The following is an 18,338-nucleotide window of genomic DNA, read 5'->3' on the forward strand; positions in this document are numbered from 1 at the left end:
GGCCAAGGTCAGCTGCTGCCTGTGTTCTGCCTGTGTCCTTCTGCATGAACTACAAAGTGATCTGCAGATGGCTGCTACTTGTGTTGAGCTTGGAGGTGCCCAGGAGAGGCTAAGCTATGAACCAAGACCAACTGCCCCTAGTGCCAGGCCTGGGGGTACATTGAGGCTACATGCTGCTTGAGAGATTTTAGGAAAGTATGAAATATGAGCCAAGACAGGTCATTTATATGGAAAAGCCACTGGTAACAGTTTGGGAGGGCCTGCAAGTTGGGTGGAGTAGGGTCTCAGAGAACCACCACGTCAAGGAAAACAGTGATAGGTTGATGGGGACTTGGGTATGGCACTGCTTGCTGGTTCTGTGGGGGAAGGGCCCAGCAAAAGAACAGTGGCCTCTGCCAGCACTTCTGTCTGGAAAAAAGCTGTCCCCCCAGTCCTCACTGAATAATGTATTCCCACCCTGCATGTTTCTGGCAACTTTGGAACTACTGCCCCAAAGTTGGAGCTCAGAGCAAATGAGTCTGAGAGAGTCTGTGCACAGGTTCTTTAAGGGGAACACCTGAGACTCCAGTAGACCTCTGTCTACTACTTTTACAGCTAAAAGTTATGGAGACCTCTCTTCCCAGGACTTATTACTTGGCAAACACAGTTCTAGGAACTTGGCATAGTATAATGAATAAGACAGACAAAAATCTCTACCCCCATGAAACTCACATTCTGGTAAGCAAACATTATAAAAAACAATGTATAATTCCAGGGACTCACAATAGACTCATCTAGCCTTAGATACTATTAAACCTCACTTTCACATGAGGAAAGTGAGGCCTAGAGGGGTTATATAATATTGCGCCAAAACTCAGTTATCAAGGACAGAGCAGGAACTCAAATCTGGTTTTATGATACCAAATCCTGATGTTATCCCACCTGGCTATATCACCTCCTTATCACACACTAAACAACATACAAAAAGAATGGTTATTTAATGATGCCAAAGAATACTGTTTATATTTATATTAATCTCTACTTTTATATAAGGCTATCTTGGACAAATGGCATGTGTAAACATAACTGATAAAAACTAAAAACTGATTCTAACTTGTATTAAACTCATCCTTACAAATATCTTATTGGATTATAATGAATGTATAAAAGGGTACTTATCATAAATATACACCTCAATGGAACTGAACACACCTTTCTAAGAAGCATCAAAAAAGAAAACAATATTACTCCCCCTAAAACCCTCTTTCAGTTACTATACAACCTCAATGGGTAACCACTATCTTGAGTTCTAACAGCAGAAGTTAATTTTGCCTATTTTCATGCTTTGAATAAAAGGAGTTATATAGTATATACTCTTGTGCATCTGAGTGACTTCTCTTAATATTGTCTGTGAGAGTCATCCGTAGGATTACGTGTAATTAAAGATTATTTATTCTCATTACTTATCTTCTCTACTCTTGACTTGTATTAGTTTCTATTTGGAGTCAATATAGATGGTGTTGCTATGAAGATTCCTGTGCAGTCTCTTGATAAATATTTTACATATTTTTCGTGAGAATATACCTAGGAGTGGCATTGCTAAGTCATAGGGTAGATATGTGTTTAGCTGCAGTAGATATTGTCAAACAGTTTTTCAAAGTAGTTTTAATAATTTACTCTCTTCCAAGTACAGGTTACAGTCCCATCTACTCCAGGTTTAAATTTTTACTGTAGATACCAAAATGCTTTTGAAATTGGGTGCCAATTCATCTCTAAGATAACCTTATATTATTTTACTTATTTTCATAAAAATTCAGATATATCTGGACCATATTTAAAAAACAGAAATAATATAGTAAATAAATATAATTAGTTCTCCCCATTACTCAACTCTTCTATAAAGCACTTTCATGTACCAACAAAAACTATAGAACATACGTGGCAAAGAAATTTCAGGAAGCCTGGGATCCCATATGACCTATGACAAAAAGTATTAAGCAAACACTTCTTAACTAAATATAACTGATCATTTGACTAGAGTAATAATAGTCTTTTTCTTCTTTTTATTTCCTATATCTGTGCCTTCCTGAAATAATAAAGTACATTCTCCTAAAAAACAGCAACTGTTTAGTGCATGGAGACAAGATGTTAGGCAAGCAAAGCTTCTAGGAGACTGAATAATAATAATAATTTGGTCTTTCTTAATTGGAAAAAGAGCCCATGATTACAATTGGCAAAGACTGGTTGAATCTTCATTATAATAAGCTAAAACCCTTGCTCACAATTTCTCTGCATTTTGACTTTAATAGAATTCCTATCAAAGAACCATAAGCAGGCAAACACTTATCTATATTCTAATTCAGATGAGTAAAACATAAAAATGCATGAGGCCCTGTACATAAATCTTTTTGCTCCTAAGCCTCCAATTAGAGTCCATGGAATGAGAGGGACCAAATGATATTTCAGAAACAAAGTACATAATAGATACTCAATAAACCTGGAGACTGGCAAAATTGATTACTGTTTTGTTAAAAGTTATGGAAATATCAAAGGAAACTCAGCTTATCCAGGCTAAATCTAACAACAATTATATATAAAACAGTGATAAAAATAAGTGCAATCATCTGAACATTGTCAGGTCCCTAATGCTTGCTGGCTAAGCAGGACATCGACAGATGTGTGAAATCACCCCTAAGAAGGAAATGAGGCACACCTCCCATCTCCTATGATTTAGACATTTATTAGGGACTTAATAACAACCAATGCTAAATAAATAGCCCAGCCATAATGTGGAAAAACTAAGCAAATATGTTTGTTTAGTCAGAGTATCCTTTTTCTCCATGCCCAAGTTTCTTAGTATACACTGAAACAAGCTGTTTCCTAATCTGAGCCACTTCTAACATGCTTATGAAAAATGCATATACTTCTTCTCAGACTTAACAATTCAAAATCCTCAGGGTCAGACCAAGAAATCTGCCTTCTTAACAAGTGCATAAAGCAGTGTTTGAGAATCACTGCTCAAATTGGAATTGGAGATAAGTGGGAGGATTAGGGTAGAGAGAGGAGAAACAGAAATAATTCAGGCTACATCATTTTTAGCTGTGATTAAAAAAAGAAATCACATAATTCTGTTTCTCACTTTTGGACTAACCATTAGAATAATCAAGTTGTGTCTGAAAAATAAAGATACCACCTTTAAGGTTGGGCCCTCCAGAGAGCTGGCTCCAGTGTAGGCACCTGAGGTGTATGTGGGCAGCAGCCAGCTGAAAGTAAGCAAAATGAGCTAAAGAGATGTCTGAAAGCTGAGAAGAAAACAGTGGAGAAGGAGGGCTGAAAGTAGAGCTCAGTGAGAAACAACTTAGCCAGGTCAATGCTGCTGCTACCAACTGCATCACTGCCAATGATGTGAGAGCCAGGGAGGAAAACCTGGACCCAAACCCATACCACAAGGTCCACAGCCAAGCAGTCCACCAACTAAAGAGCAATGGTGAGGACTCACAGCCATGGAAGTCCCATAGAGACTTCTCATTCAACTCATTTTATCTGTGAATACAGCCACCTCCAGCTTGGGGACCACCTGAGTGACATCACCTTAAACATGGCAGGTAGGATCTATGCCAAAAGAACTTCTGGGGGAAAGCTCATTTTCTATGACCTTAGAGGAGATAGAATCAAGTTACAAGTCATAGCTAATTCCAGGAATCATGAATCAGAAGAATTTATTTATATCAGTAACAAACTACATCAGGGAGACATAATTGGAGTTCGGGGAAATTCTGAGAAAACCAAGGAGGGTGAGCTGAGCATCATTCCCTGTGACGCCACACTGCTGTCTCCTGGCTTGCATATGTTACCTCATCTCCACTTTGGCCTCAAAGACAAGGAAACACAGTATCGTCAGAAACACACGGACTTGATCCTGAATGACTTTGTGAGGCAGAAATTTATCATCCATTCTAACGTCATCACATATATAAGAAGTTTTTTTGACAAGTTGGGATTCTTAGATATTTAAACTCCCATGATGAATATCATCCCAGGGAGAGCTGCGGCCAAGCCTTCAATCACCTTCTACAATAAGCTGGACCTGAATTTATGTATGAGAATTGCTCCAGAATTCTACCATAAGATGCTGGTGGCTGGTAGTGTCATCTGCATTTAGGAAATTGGATGCCAGTTCTGGAATGAAGAAATTGATTTGATTCACAATCCTGAGCTCACTCCTCATGATTTCTACTTACTTTACACAAACTATTACAATCTCAAGAAAATCACAGGTAAGATTATTTCAGGGATGATGAAGCACATTATAGGTGGTTACAAGGTGATCTACCATCCAGATAGCCCAGAGGGCCTAGCCTACAAGATTGACTTCCCCCCACCCTTCTGAAGAATCAGCATGTAGAAGAGCTTGAGACAGTCCTGGGGATGAAGCTGCCAGAAACTAACCTCATTGCAACTGAAGAAATGTGACAATATTGTGGCAATGTGTGGCAAAAACTGTTCAATGCCCTCCACCTCAGATCACAGTCAGGCTCCTTGGTAAGCTTGTTGAGGAGTTCCTGGGGTGACATGTATCAGTCCTATGTTCATCTGTGATCATCTGCAGATAGTGAGACCTTAGGCAAAATGGCACTGCTGTAAAGACAGTCTGACTGAGCACTTGGAGTGTATTGTCATAAAGAAGGAAGCAATGCCTACACTGAGCTGAATGACCCCATGAGGCAGTGGCAGCTTTTCAAAGAACAGGCTTATAAATGAAAACTTCTGCACTGCCCTGGACTGAGGGCTGCCCCTCACAGCTGGCTGGGGCACAGGCATTGATCGCACTGCCATGTTTCTCACAGACTCCAGAAACATCAAGGAAGTCCTTCTGTTTCCTGCCATAAAAACCAAACACAAGAAGGAAAATGTAGGAACTGCTGACACACTGGAAAGCACAACAGCTGGCACCTCTGTCTAGAAACTAATAATTAAAAGTCACATAACTCAGGCATTTTTGTACTTTTGCAAGACCAAGGACTGCAAAGGAATTCTTGAGCACTGCTGTTAATTTAACTATTGCAGTTCAGTTACCAAAAGAGACAAAATGAATTAAGAATTATTTTTTTAGTCCTTGTTAATAAACCATTTGTCTCTAAAAAATAAAAATGAGATAAAAAAAGATACTTGGCTTCATTTCAAACTCACTAAATTAGAATCTCTTAAGGAAGGACCTAGAGTCAATATTTTTTTTTCTTGTTCAAGTACAGTTGTCTCCATTTTCTCCCCACCACTCCCCCTCACCCCATTGGTCGCCACCTCCCACTCTCCATCCTACCCCCTTTGGCTTTGTCCATGTGTCCTTTATATATGCTCCTTGATGACCCTTTATTGTTTACAAGCTTCCACAATTTAAAGATCAGGAAAGTTTGAAACACTGTGGAAACTGTCTTACATTCTACTCAGTTAGTCCTGGCCACTTAGAAAGTTTAAAACTTTTACTCACAAATTTTCATAGAGTTAATTATATATTTCTTTCTTGAATTCTTTCCATGGTTAAAAAAAAAACAAAACACAAACACTTTTAGGCTGCTAATAGTGTTCATTTGTATAGCTGGCTTTTTTCTTCATTCTTTCTTTTTAAATTACAAAGTGAACATATTCAGGTAACCAGCACCCAGATCAAGAAACTGAACATTTACCAATGCCCCAGAAGTTCCCCTTGTGCCCCCTTCTTGTCACTACCTTGTAGTTCTAATTACCACCCTAACTTATAAAACCATAGATTATTTTTACCTGCTTTTGAAGTTCATTGAATAATAGCATTTGAAGAAAATTGAATAATACATGATATACTCATTGATATCCAGTTTCTTCCATTCAACATAGAGCCTGTGAATTTTGTCCATGTCATTGTATGTACTTATGGTTGACTCACCTTTTTTGCTATATTATCATTTTGTAATAATGTGCCACAGTTAGATCATTCATAATACTATTGATTATTTAAACTTTGGGACTAATAACAATAGTGCTTCTGTAAACATTCTTATGTATGTCTTTGAAGGACATATGGACTCATTTCTCTAAGTTCTTTAACTAGTAATAAAATTGCTGAATCAGATATAAGCATTTACTTAGCTTTAGTTTTACTGCCAGTTTTTGAAAATGGTGGTACTTCCCCCAGAAGAAGAGAAGTACGTCAGTTACACAAGTGCTTGGTGTTGCCAGCCTTTTCATTGTAATCATTCACTGTGTTTTTATTTGCATATTCTATGGCTGACTTCTGAACTATTTTATTAATAATGGTATTTAGGATCCCAATTTCTTTGTAGCTTTACATTTCACAGTCTATCCAACATCTAAGGTTTAATCTGCTAGATAGATGTAGCCATGTAAAGGAGGGTAAGCTCACCCTAGCATAAATTTACCTAACTCCATTTTACTTTTACTTTATAACCAAAGGAAGAAACAGTCATCTTCAATTAATTCCAGACTCCCTAAATATTGAAAGATGAAAAAAACATGGAGGACCTAAATGTTGGTAGATCGCTAAACCAAGTCTAATAAATAACTTCTTTAAAAAAGTGTGAAGTTTCACTAAACTGGGCTGGGGAGTAGACTGTAGAGACATGAAGGGATACAAATAATAATAATAATAATAATAATAATAATAATTCTCCTTCTTCACTTTATTCTTCCTGGCTCTGGTCTCCAGCGAACAAAAATTCCTTTTCAGTAATGGCTCAATATCTATACTATTAGCCAATGTATTTGTAAAAGCAACATAATGTGAAATTGAAGTTTTAATAGTTTTCCTTTTTTTAAGAGAAGAAATGTAATTAATTCATGGGAGATGAACTAATAACATTATTCAAGTATCTGGTATTATTTTCCATGTTCCCTATATCCTATTTTGTCACAAAAAAATGTAGCATAGATCTAGCCAGAAACCTAACTCTAAAAAAGCAATGTGTCAGACTTCAGGCCAAGATGGAGGCGAATATAGACAGGCTTCACCTCCTTGCACAACTACAAGAAGAATTCCAACTAAGCTCAAAACAAAAAACACCCAGAACTGCCAGAAAATAGAACTGTATGGAAGTCCAACAACCAAGGATTTAAAGAAGCCACATTCATCCAGGGGAGTAGGAGGGGCAGAGTTGTGGAGACAGGTGGAGAGGCAGAGTGGCGCAGAAAAGTGGCACAGATGGTGGAGGCAGCAGTGGTGGAATGGTCAGTCCCACATTCATCTGTGGTAGATAAAAATCAGGAGGTGGAGGGATAACTTGTGGGGAGAGATACTTGGGAGCGAGTGATCCCAGCCCCAGGCCATACTGCACAGCCCAAGTTTCCAGCACCAGGAAGATAAATCCCCATTACCTCTGGCCTTACAAACCAATAGGGGTTGGGCTGGTGGAAGAAACTACCAGTTCCTCAGGAAAGGCCTTAAGTGGCCTTAGGGCTGGCATAGACTTAGAACATATGCAAACCTACCACTCTGGGATTCAAAAACAGGGAAGCAGCTAGAAGTGTTCCAGTTACATAAGGGGAAGTGGGTGAAGTGACTGGGAACAGGGAAAGTGCCAGGCAAACCTACAGAAGCTAGGGAGTAGTACTGTCTTCCCTCTCCAACACCTCCCCCAACACAGAACCACAGGGTGAAAAGCTGGGTTGCCCTGCCCTGGTGAATACCTAAGGCTCTGCCCTATACTACTTAATAGGTGCACTAAGACAGGGAGTCAAAGCAGCTCTACCTAACACACAGAAACAAATACAGGGAGGCTTCCAAATTGAGGAGACAAAGAAATAGACTCAAATGAAAGAACAAAACAAGACCCCAGAAAAAGAACTAAATGAAATGGAGATGGCCAACCTATCAGATGCAGAGTTCAAAACTCTGGTGATCAGGATGCTTGGAGAACTCACTGACTATGGCAAAAAACATAAGAAAAGAAATGAAGGTTATACTAAGTGAAATAAAGAAAAATCCACAGGGAACCAACAGTAAAGGGAAGGAAGGAAACCAGGGTTCAAATCAATGATTTGGAAAATAAGGAAGAAAGAACAGAATGAAGAAACAAGAATTCAAATAAATGAGAAGAGTATAAGAAGATTCTGGAGCATCTCCAAAGGGGCCAACATAAGAATCATAGGGATGCCAGAAGGAGAAGAGTAAGAGCAAGAAATCGAAAACTTATTTGAAAAATAATGAAAGAAAACTTCTCTAATTTGGTGAAGGAAATAGACATACAAGCCCAGAAAGTACAGGGAGTCCCAAACAAGTTGGACCCAAAGAGAACCACACAAAGATACATCACAATTAAAAGTACAAAGGTTAAAGAAAATGAGAGAATCATAAAAGCAGCAAGAGAAAAGGAGACAGTTACCTACAAAGGTGTTTCCATAAGACTACCAGCTTATTTCTCAAAAGAAATCTTGCAGGCAAGAAGGGACTGGCAAGGAGTATTCAAAGTGATGAAAAGCAAGGACCTACAACCAAGATTACTCTTTCCAGCAAAGCTATTTATAATGGAAGGGAAGATAAAGTGCTTCCCTGAAAAGGTAAAGCTAAAGGAATTCATCATCATCAAACCATTATTATGTGAAATGTTAGAGGGACTTATTTAAGAAAAAGAAGATCAAAAGTATGAATATTAAAATGACAACAAACACTACCATCAACAACCTAGTCTAAAAATCAAAAATATACTAAGCAACAACCAGAACAGGAACAGAATCATAGATATGGAGATCATGTGGAGGTTATTGGCTGAGAGGAGGAAGGGGGAGAATAGGGGAAAAGGTACAGGGATTAAGAAGCATAAATGGTAGGTACAAATAGAAAGGGGAAAGTTAAGAATAGTATAGGAAATGGAGAAGCCAAAGAACTTATATGCATGATGATTGACATGAACTAAGGAGGGCAATGCTGGAGGGAATGGGGGTAGTGCGAGGAGGAGGGGCCAAAGGGAGAAAAATTGGGACAACTGTAACAGTACAATCAGTAAAATATATATATATATATATATATATATATATTTTATAAAAGCATCATGTCAAGAACACTAGTCCATTAATGAGACACTGCACAGACACTGAGGTAGAAAATAGGCAGGAAAAGATTCCTGGTATGAAGTGAAAGATGCCTGAGTGAGATTTTTTCTTTTTTCTTTTTTCTTTTCTTTCTTTTTTCTTTCCCTTTTTCCTTTTTATTTTTGAAGTAAAACAGAATTTCAGATTTACATGCTTCCAGAATGCTACTCGTTGGCAATTCAAAGATAAATCAGCCAAAAGAGAAAGAACATTTTGTGTACTCCCCCACGGTTTGGTAACCTGAAAACAGACTGGAGCTGGAGCAGTTTGCAGGGAGGGGGTTAATTTCAAACTAAAGAGAGATACGGCTAATCCACTCCCTCAGGCATAAGCTGAAATGGTATTTAGAGAAAGATTTAAAGGAAAAACATCTTTCACAGAGAAAAATGTATGTTACTTCTCAAAAGAGCCTACATCTTCCATACATAATTTTTCTTTTCCTGCTTCCTCCCACAAAGAACTAAACCAAGGTTATTATTTAAACATTAATTAAATTAGTCAGGGAGAAAGTTTACTATGGTTTATATAACACAAACCCATATAATTTTTTCTAATTATAAAGATTTCATGTTTGAACAAACACCTTTCTTCTAAGCTGCTGAATATATACAGAGGTAAATTAAACTATTTGAGTAAGGTAAGCAATTACAACAAATTAGACGACAGCCTCACTTGCTCCCTAAACCACAAAGTCTTCAATGCTTGCTTTGCAATGACCCACAAATGGAACAATAAGACAAATGTGAAAAGGTGCTGTCAGAGGAACTGAATGCTAAATGATGCAAGCTTTTGTCTAAATCCGCCCAAACAAAAGCAACAGATTGCCATGTCATGCATTGGGGACCCTTTCTTGTAAAAACCTGGGCAATAATGAGATCCTTTGCCCTTCTGCAGTGTCAGATCATATCAAATACAAATGAGCAAACTCTAACCTGAATATACCAGATGCAGCCAAGTAGGTTTACAGTTGTTCATATTGAAAATGATATAATAATTAATAAATCTTAATATGAGAATAAATTTTATGCTTCACATACTCACAACTGTAAACCTACTTTTTGCCCCGCCCTCTATTAATTTAAGTAATCATCTTTTTATTTATAAAACAAATAAAAATACTCTTTCATTCTACTATGGTATTTTCTCCAATAGAAAGGTAATTTAAATCATACAAAGCTAACACAAAAATAAGCCTATCATTCCACCAACTAACTCTAAGTCCTGAATGAAGTGTCATCTCTGTCTCTTCCCAATGTGTGCCTAGTGTATGTTATGCTTCACAACAGTATTTTCCAAACCTCAGAACATGGCACTGCTAAATATATGCTCCAGTAATCCAGAAGCCCATGGTGGGAGTAATAAGAAATAATGTTTTGTCACTATTCAATTATAAAATGTATAATCTTTCTCTCCTTTTATGTGCTGTTTATAATGCAGAGGGAGTATCTATTATATGGAGCTTACCAGACAGAATTAAGAGTTTTAATTATAATTCTAATTATTTACATTTGTAATATAATATAATATAATATAATTAATATAATATAATATAAATCTCAATTGAATTATTTCTTTTCCCATGGAAATGTCTGGCACAATCTGAATACAAATTTGATTTATTGAATCTTTATTTTGTTGTTTCTGTTGCCAACTATATAAACAGGCTTTCAAAATTGTCAATCAGCTGACAATATGCTTTATTGGCAGAGATAAAATCTAAATAATTAACCAGGACAAGCACAGGCACTAACTAATCAGAATAGACTCCCAGCCAATTTAAGTGGTCATCACTATAAATAACAGGCAGGGCCATGCAAGCATGTTCTGGCTGAAGAACAGCCCCAGTGAAACATGTTCTTCCAGAGGTCACTGATATTTGTTGCTCTTCAGTGAGCTATAGCATGGCACATGCACATATACACTCCCACACACATCTATAACTTGTTTTTCTTTTTTATTATTATATTATACATTACATCATGGACATTCAGGTATCCTTAACATGCCACCAGATACAGATCTAGTTCCTTTTTCTTAGTACCATCATAATATCTCAGTGCATAGATGTATCATTGCTATACTGGTAGATCATTGCTCTACTGACAGATATTTAGGTTACTTTCAGTTAACCCAGTATTATTGCAGTATATATGGTGTATATATATATATCCTTGTACAATAGTTTTCTTGTTTTTAACATTAAAAATTAATATTGTTAAGTCGAAAGATATACGCTTATCTTTTTAACTAATTATGTGAGATTGTTTTCCAAAAGAGATTGCAACAATTCACACTACAAGAGTTCCTATAACCTAACAGGCTCACACATGCTGTGCCGTGGGGTGGGTTCCCTGGAAAATAGCCCTTTAGAGTTGTCAAGTCTGTAGGCAATGTTGGGCTTCTTTATTTCATATCATGAGTCACTGTTTGCAGGCCATCTTCGGGGAGAGGGCAGAATCTTGGTCCAGATATCTATTTCTGAGAAAAATTCTGGGAGAAGGAATCAAGGTTTGTCAGCCAGCCAAAGTCTTAGTAATAGGGAGAATTCTTCAGTCCTAAAGGGGAATCAGATCCCATTGTATGGATAGAAACTTTATTTCACTATTTTTTAATTTGTATTTTTCCAAATACTAATGCAGGAACATATTTTCACAGGTTAATTGGCTGTTTGGAATTTCTCTTCTCTGACCTTTGTCCATAGCCTTTGCCCGTTTTTTTTTTTTTTTTTTTTTTTTGGTTGTTAGCTTTCTTCTTATCCTTTTGTAGAAATTCTTCATATATTAGAGAAAGTAAATATTTATTGTATGAATTACAAATCATTTGTAATTCCATTTAATTTATCTATTTTTTTCACCAAATGTATGAGGGTACTGACAGTAACAGGTAGCACACTCAAAGATTTTAACTGAAAAGTATTAAATACAAGGGCTGGGTCCTAAGATGCAGGCAAGGTTAAGGAGGCCAACAAAGGTACTAACAGTAAGAGAGAGCTGCCTCTATCACCAGGTCTTAGGGATAAGAAGAGAGAAAGGAATTAACAGAGTCTGATAAAAGCTAGAGATGTAAAAGAAGAGGTGCCCATATCATACAGTCTACAAAAGTATGCCTCTTGGGGCATGCAGAAGCCAGAGAAGTGAAGAAAGGATTCACAGAGAGAGGAAGGCAAATATAGGATAATCAATACACCATATAAAATGTCTTAACTTTCTATGTAGACCAACATTTCAATTTTTAAAAACTTTTATAACATTGTGATTTTTACCATTGTAATAAGCTATTTTTTATAACTTGATTTTTGAAATAGTTTAAGACTTACAAGAAGTTGCAAAAAGTACACAGAGCTTCTGTTTACCCTTCACCCAGCATCTCCCAATAAACATAACCATAACAAATATAACCATAGCACATTGTCAAAGCCCAGAACTTGACATTGTACAATATTGCTCACTTAGGTGCAGATCTCACACAGATTTCACCAGTTTTTATGCGCACTCACTTGTATGTGTGTATGTTGTTCATGAAATTTATCACAAATATAAATACGCATAAGCACCACCACAATCAAGATACAGCATTATTCTACCACCACAGAGAAACTTTATTGTAGTAACCATTAACAATAATATCCTTCTCCCAACCCAACTCCTGGCAACTAGTGAAATCTCATTCACTATAATTTTGTAACTTTGGGAATTCAATGTAAAAAGAATTATATAGTATTTAACTATTTGAAATTGGGAGGCAGGGTTGTTCATCATAATGCTATTGAGATTCATCCAAGTAGTTGCATATATCAAAAGTTTGTTCCTTTTTATTACTGAGTAGTGTTCCATTGTGTTTATATATCACGGGTTGTTTCTGCATTTACTCAATGAAGAACCTAAGTCTTCATTTCTCTGGATCAAGTGCAATTGCTGGATTATATAAAAATTTATTTTTAATGTTATAAGAAACTACTATTTCTATTTCTGGGAAGAAGAAATAGATATAATTTTCTGTATATCCTATGCTACAAACAACTAAAAATCCTGGACATTCTGAAAAAAAATTTAAAGCTCCGCAACAACACTCTGAAAAATGGACCCAAAGAATGACAGAGTGCTGAATTTCCAACCTTGGAGCTAAAGAAGTTGGAAACTCAAGAGTACAAATAGACAAAGACAAAAAGGAAAAGCCCAACAGAAGCTTACGGCCAGACAAAATAAAATCTTAAATAACCAGTATATTCCAGCCTACCATGACAGAAAAAAAATGTAGTATATCTCCCTCTACTAGAAAGGTTAAATGAGGAGCATAGACCTCCACACTTGCAAGGTACAATGAGACCCTCCCAACCCCCTCACCCAATGCAGGAGAGATCAGAGAAGGCCAGTCAGGAAGATGGGACTTTCACCCCCTAGATGATGAAGAGGTTTACACAGTATCAATGGAGAGCACCAGGGGAGCCAGCCCAGCCACTCCAACCAGCAATAATGTGAAGGCTCATCAAAGTCCCAGCAGGGCACCTGAAGTTGTATGTCTTTCTTTCTTTCTTTTTTAAATTTAATCATTATTGTATTTTTTTCCTTACCATTTAGCCACCTCATACCCTCCTCCTCCCAACAATCAAAACACTGTTGTCCATGTACATGAGCCCTTTTTCCTTTTTGCTCAATAACCCCACGCACACAGTGCGGGGTGGAGCCAACTACCCCCACCACTAGCTATCATCCTGCTCTCCATCCATGAGTCTGTCCCCATTTCCCTTGTTAATTCAGTTTTTTCATTAGATTGCACATATGATTGAAATCATTTGGTATTTATCTTTCTCTGACTGGCTTATTTCACTTAGCATAATGTTCCTCAGGCCCATCCATACTGTTGCAAAGGGTAAATTTTTCTTCTTTTTTATGGTCAAGTAGTATTCCACTGTGTAAATATCCCATAGTTGTTTTACCCACTTATCTACTGATGGTCTTTTGGGCTGCTTCCATATGTAAATAATGCTGCAATTAATATGAAGTGCTTATGTTATTTCAAATTAGTGTTTTGGGTTCCTTCAATATATTCTCAGAAGTGGGATCACTGGGTCAAAAGGAAGATCCATTTACTGCCTCCATACTGCCTTCCACAGTGGCTGTACCAGTCTACATTCCCACCAACAGGACAACAGGATTTCCCTTTCTCCACACCTTTGCCAACACTTGTTCATTGATTTATTGATGATAGCCATTCTGACAGGTGAAAGATGGTATTTCATTGTGATTTTAATCTGCATTTCTCTGATGATTAGTGACATTTAGCATCTCTTCATATGTCTATTGGCCATGTGTATGTCCTCTTTGGACAAGTGTCTATTCAGGTCTTTTGCCCATTTTTTTAACTGAGTAGTTTGTTCTCTTGGTGTTGAGTTTTGTAAGTACTTTATAAATTTTGGATATTAACACCTTACCAGATGTATTGGCGAATATGTTCTCTCATTCTATGGTTTGTCTTTTTATATAGTTGATAATTCCTTTTGCTGTGCAAAATCTTTCTGGTTTGATGAAGTCCCATGTGTTTATTTTTTCTTTTGTTTCCCTTGCCTGAGGAGATATATCCAATAAAATATTGACACAAGCAATGTCTAACATTTTGCTGCTATGTTTTCTTCTAGGCTTTTTATGGCACAAGTCTAACATTTAAGCATTTCATCCATTTTGAATTCATTCCTGTGTGTGGCATAAGAAGGTAGTCTAGTTTCATTTTTCTGCATATATCTGTCCAATTTTCCCAATACCATTTATTGAATAAACTATCTTTAGCCTATTGTATGTGCTTGCTTCCCCTGTCAAATATTAATTGAATATAAAGGTATGGATTTATTTCTGGGATCTCTATTCTATTCCATTGATCTATGTGTCTGTTTTTGTCAGTACCATACTGTTTTGATTACTATGGCTTTATAGTAGAGTTTCATACTAGGTAGCATGATTCCTCCAACTTTATACTTCTTTCTCAGGATAGTTGTTGTTATGCAGGGCCAATTGTTGCTCCATATAAATTTTTGAAATATTTTTTCTAGCTCTGTAAAATATGTCATTAGATTCTTGACAGGAATTGTGTTGAATCTATAGATTTCTTTGAGTAATATGGACATTTAATGATGTTAATTCTTCCTACCCATGAGCATGACATGTGCTTCCACTTATTTGTATTTTCTTCAATGTCTTATAATTTTCTAAAAATTGGTCTTTTACATCCTTGGTTAGGTTTATTCCTAGGTATTTTATTTGTTTTGAAGCAATTGTGAGTGGGATTGTTTTCTTAATTTCCCTTTCTGTTAGTTCATAATTGGCATATAAAAATGCAACTGATTTCTGAATATTAATTTTATATCCTGCTACTTTGCTGAATTCATTTATCAGTTCCAGTAGTTTCTTGAAGGAATCTTTGGGGTTTTTGATTTATAGTGTCATGTCATCTAGAAATAATGACAGTTTTACTTCTCCCTTTCCATTTTGGATGCCTTTTATTTCTTCTTCTTGTCTGAATGCCGTGGCTAGGGCTTTCAGTACTACATTGAATAAAAGGTGAAAGCGAACATCCTTGTATTGTTCCCAATTTTAAGGGGAATGCTTGTAGTTTTTGCCCACTGACTATGATGCTAGCAGTGGGCTTGTCATATATGGCCTTTATTATGTTTAGGTATGTTCCCTCTAATCCTACCTTGCTGAGAATTTTTATCATAAGCGTGTCCTGGATTTTATCAAATGCTTGTTCTACATCTATTGATATGATCATGTGTTTTTTTCCTTCATTTTGTTTATGTGAATAATCACATTTATTGATTTGTGAATGTTGTACCAACCTTGCATTCCTGTAATAAATCCTACTTGATCAGGGTGTATGATCTTTTTGATGCATTGCTATAGTTGATTTGCTAAGATTTTGTTGAGAATTTTAGCATTTATGTTCATCAGGGATATTGTCCTATAATTTAAAGATCAGAGCAGAAGTAAATAAAATAGTTTAAAAAATGATAGAAAAGATCAACAAATCCAAGAGCTGGTTGTTTGAAAAGATAAACAAGATTGACAAACCATTAACCAGACTCATCAAGAAAAAAAGAGAGAGGACCCAAATAAATAATCAGAAGTGAAAGAGGAGAAATAATAACTGACACCAAATAAATACAAAGGATTGTAAGAACATATTATGAACAAGCATATGCCAACAGACTGGACAACCTGGAGAAAATGGATAAATTCTTAGAAACACAATCTTCCAAAACTACATTAGAAAGAATCAGATAATCTTAACAGACAGATTTCACCTATTGGAACTGAAAAAGTAATCAAAAACTCCAAACAAACAGCCCTGGACCTGACAGCTTCACAGGTGAATTTTAGCACACATTCTGAGAAGAACTAACACCTCTCCTTCTGAAACTATTTCAAAAAATTCATGATGAGGGAAGCTCCCATCTCATTTTATGATGCCAGCATTATCCTAATTCCACAGCCAGATAAGAACACTACAAAGAATGAGGTGCATTTCTATTTTGCAGTATTTAGCCTGTGCCCCACTTCTACTGCCCAAATAATGCTAGAAAAATTCAATTAAAACAGAAGGTTAAGTAGGACCCAGAGTCTTATAACATAATAGAAAAATGTTCAGGTTTCAATAAAAAAATAATCACTCACTATATCAAGAGCCATAAAGGTATCAAACTGCATGAAAAATAATGATCCATAAATGCCAACACCAAGATGGCACAGCTCTTATAACTGTCTGAAAAACATAGAGAGCAGCCACAATAAAACTGCAATTACTTACTTCAAACAAATAAAAAAATAGAATATCTCAGCAAAGAATTAAAGACATAAAAAGCATCAAATAGAAATTTTAGAACTAAAAAATAGAATAGCCCCCCCCCCCCCAAAAAAAAATAGCCCCGGGAGTAGGCTAAAGAACACAGTGAAGGGGACAGAAGAAAGAATCAATGAACTGGACAATAGAACAACAGAATTGTCAGATTTGAATAACGGAGAGAAAAAGAAACAAAAACAAAGCCACAGGGACCTAGCATTTGCATCATATGGGTCCTTAACTGAAAAGAGAAAGAGGGCAAAAATAATATGAGAAGAAATAAAGGCTAAAAACCTGAAATTTGATAAGACATAAACCTATAGATTCTACAAGTTAGAAAACCTTAATTAGGATACACAAAAAGATCCATGTAAAAACACATCATAATTAGACTCCTAAAACCTAAGACAAAAAAAAATTGAAAGCAGCAGAGAAAAACAGTATCTTATTTATAAGGGAAAAATAATTCAAATGACAGTGGATTTCTCATTTAAACCATGAAGGTTACAAGGAAATGGCACAATTTATCTTAATAGATGGAAGGAAAGAACCATAGTTTTATACCTACTGGAAATATTCTTCAGGAATATAGAGAAAATCAGTACATTCTCAGATTAAAGAAAACTAATAGAGTTTGTAGCCAGCAAACCTACCCTACGTGGTTGGCTAAAATAAACAGAAAGGAACAGATGAAAATAGGAAGACTGGACCTCAGGTAAAAAAAAAATACAAAAAAAAGTATGGGTAAACACAACAAGCTTTCTTTCTCCTCATCAATTTTCTAAATTCTATCTTATTTATGGTTGAAGCAAAAATTATAACCCTATCTAAGATGGTTTTAAATGTACATAGAGGAAATATTTAAGATATTGATATTATAAATAGGGAAGGGCAAAGGGATTTAAAAGGAAAGAAGATTTCTATATTTATTCAAACTGATAAAAATGACAATACCAGTCAACTGTGATAAGTTGCATGTGTATAATTACAGTAATCAAGATTGGGGTATTAGTGGAAGGATAGAAATGAAGATAATGATGGACCAGAAAGAACAGAGAACACTGAAAGTGGCCCACACACATATGCCAAAGGATTCTTGACAAAATAAAAAATATATTACATTAAGGAAGAAATAGTGCTAGACCTATTGGACATACATTAATGTAAAAATGAATTGCGGCCTGGGTTTCACACCTTATATAAAAATTAATTAGAAGTACACCATGGACTTAGAGGTAAAACTTTTAAGAAAAAATAGGAGAAAATCTCTGGAATCTAGGATAAGCAAAGAGTTCTTATGCTTGATACCAAAAGCATGATCCATAAAAGGAAGTTTGGGTTTTATCAAAATTTAAAACTTGTGCTATATGAAAGACTCTTTTTAGAGAAAATATTTGCAAACCACATATCCATTGAGGCACTAATAGCTACAATATATAAAGAACTCCCAA

At 36.2% G+C, this 18,338-nt stretch overlaps 1 protein-coding gene and 1 pseudogene across 1 annotated transcript in view; one reads left to right on the plus strand and one right to left on the minus strand.

The window, feature by feature from the left end:
- MACROD2 (mono-ADP ribosylhydrolase 2) overlaps positions 1-18,338 on the minus strand; it is a 2,132,804-nt gene that overhangs the window by 1,540,214 nt on the left and 574,252 nt on the right. The gene's annotated exons all lie outside the window — the stretch shown is intronic.
- Positions 3,141-5,029, plus strand: LOC114506539 (annotated as a pseudogene).

This window comes from Phyllostomus discolor, chromosome 9, assembly GCF_004126475.2.
Source record: "Phyllostomus discolor isolate MPI-MPIP mPhyDis1 chromosome 9, mPhyDis1.pri.v3, whole genome shotgun sequence".
Taxonomy (NCBI): Eukaryota; Metazoa; Chordata; class Mammalia; order Chiroptera; family Phyllostomidae; genus Phyllostomus; species Phyllostomus discolor.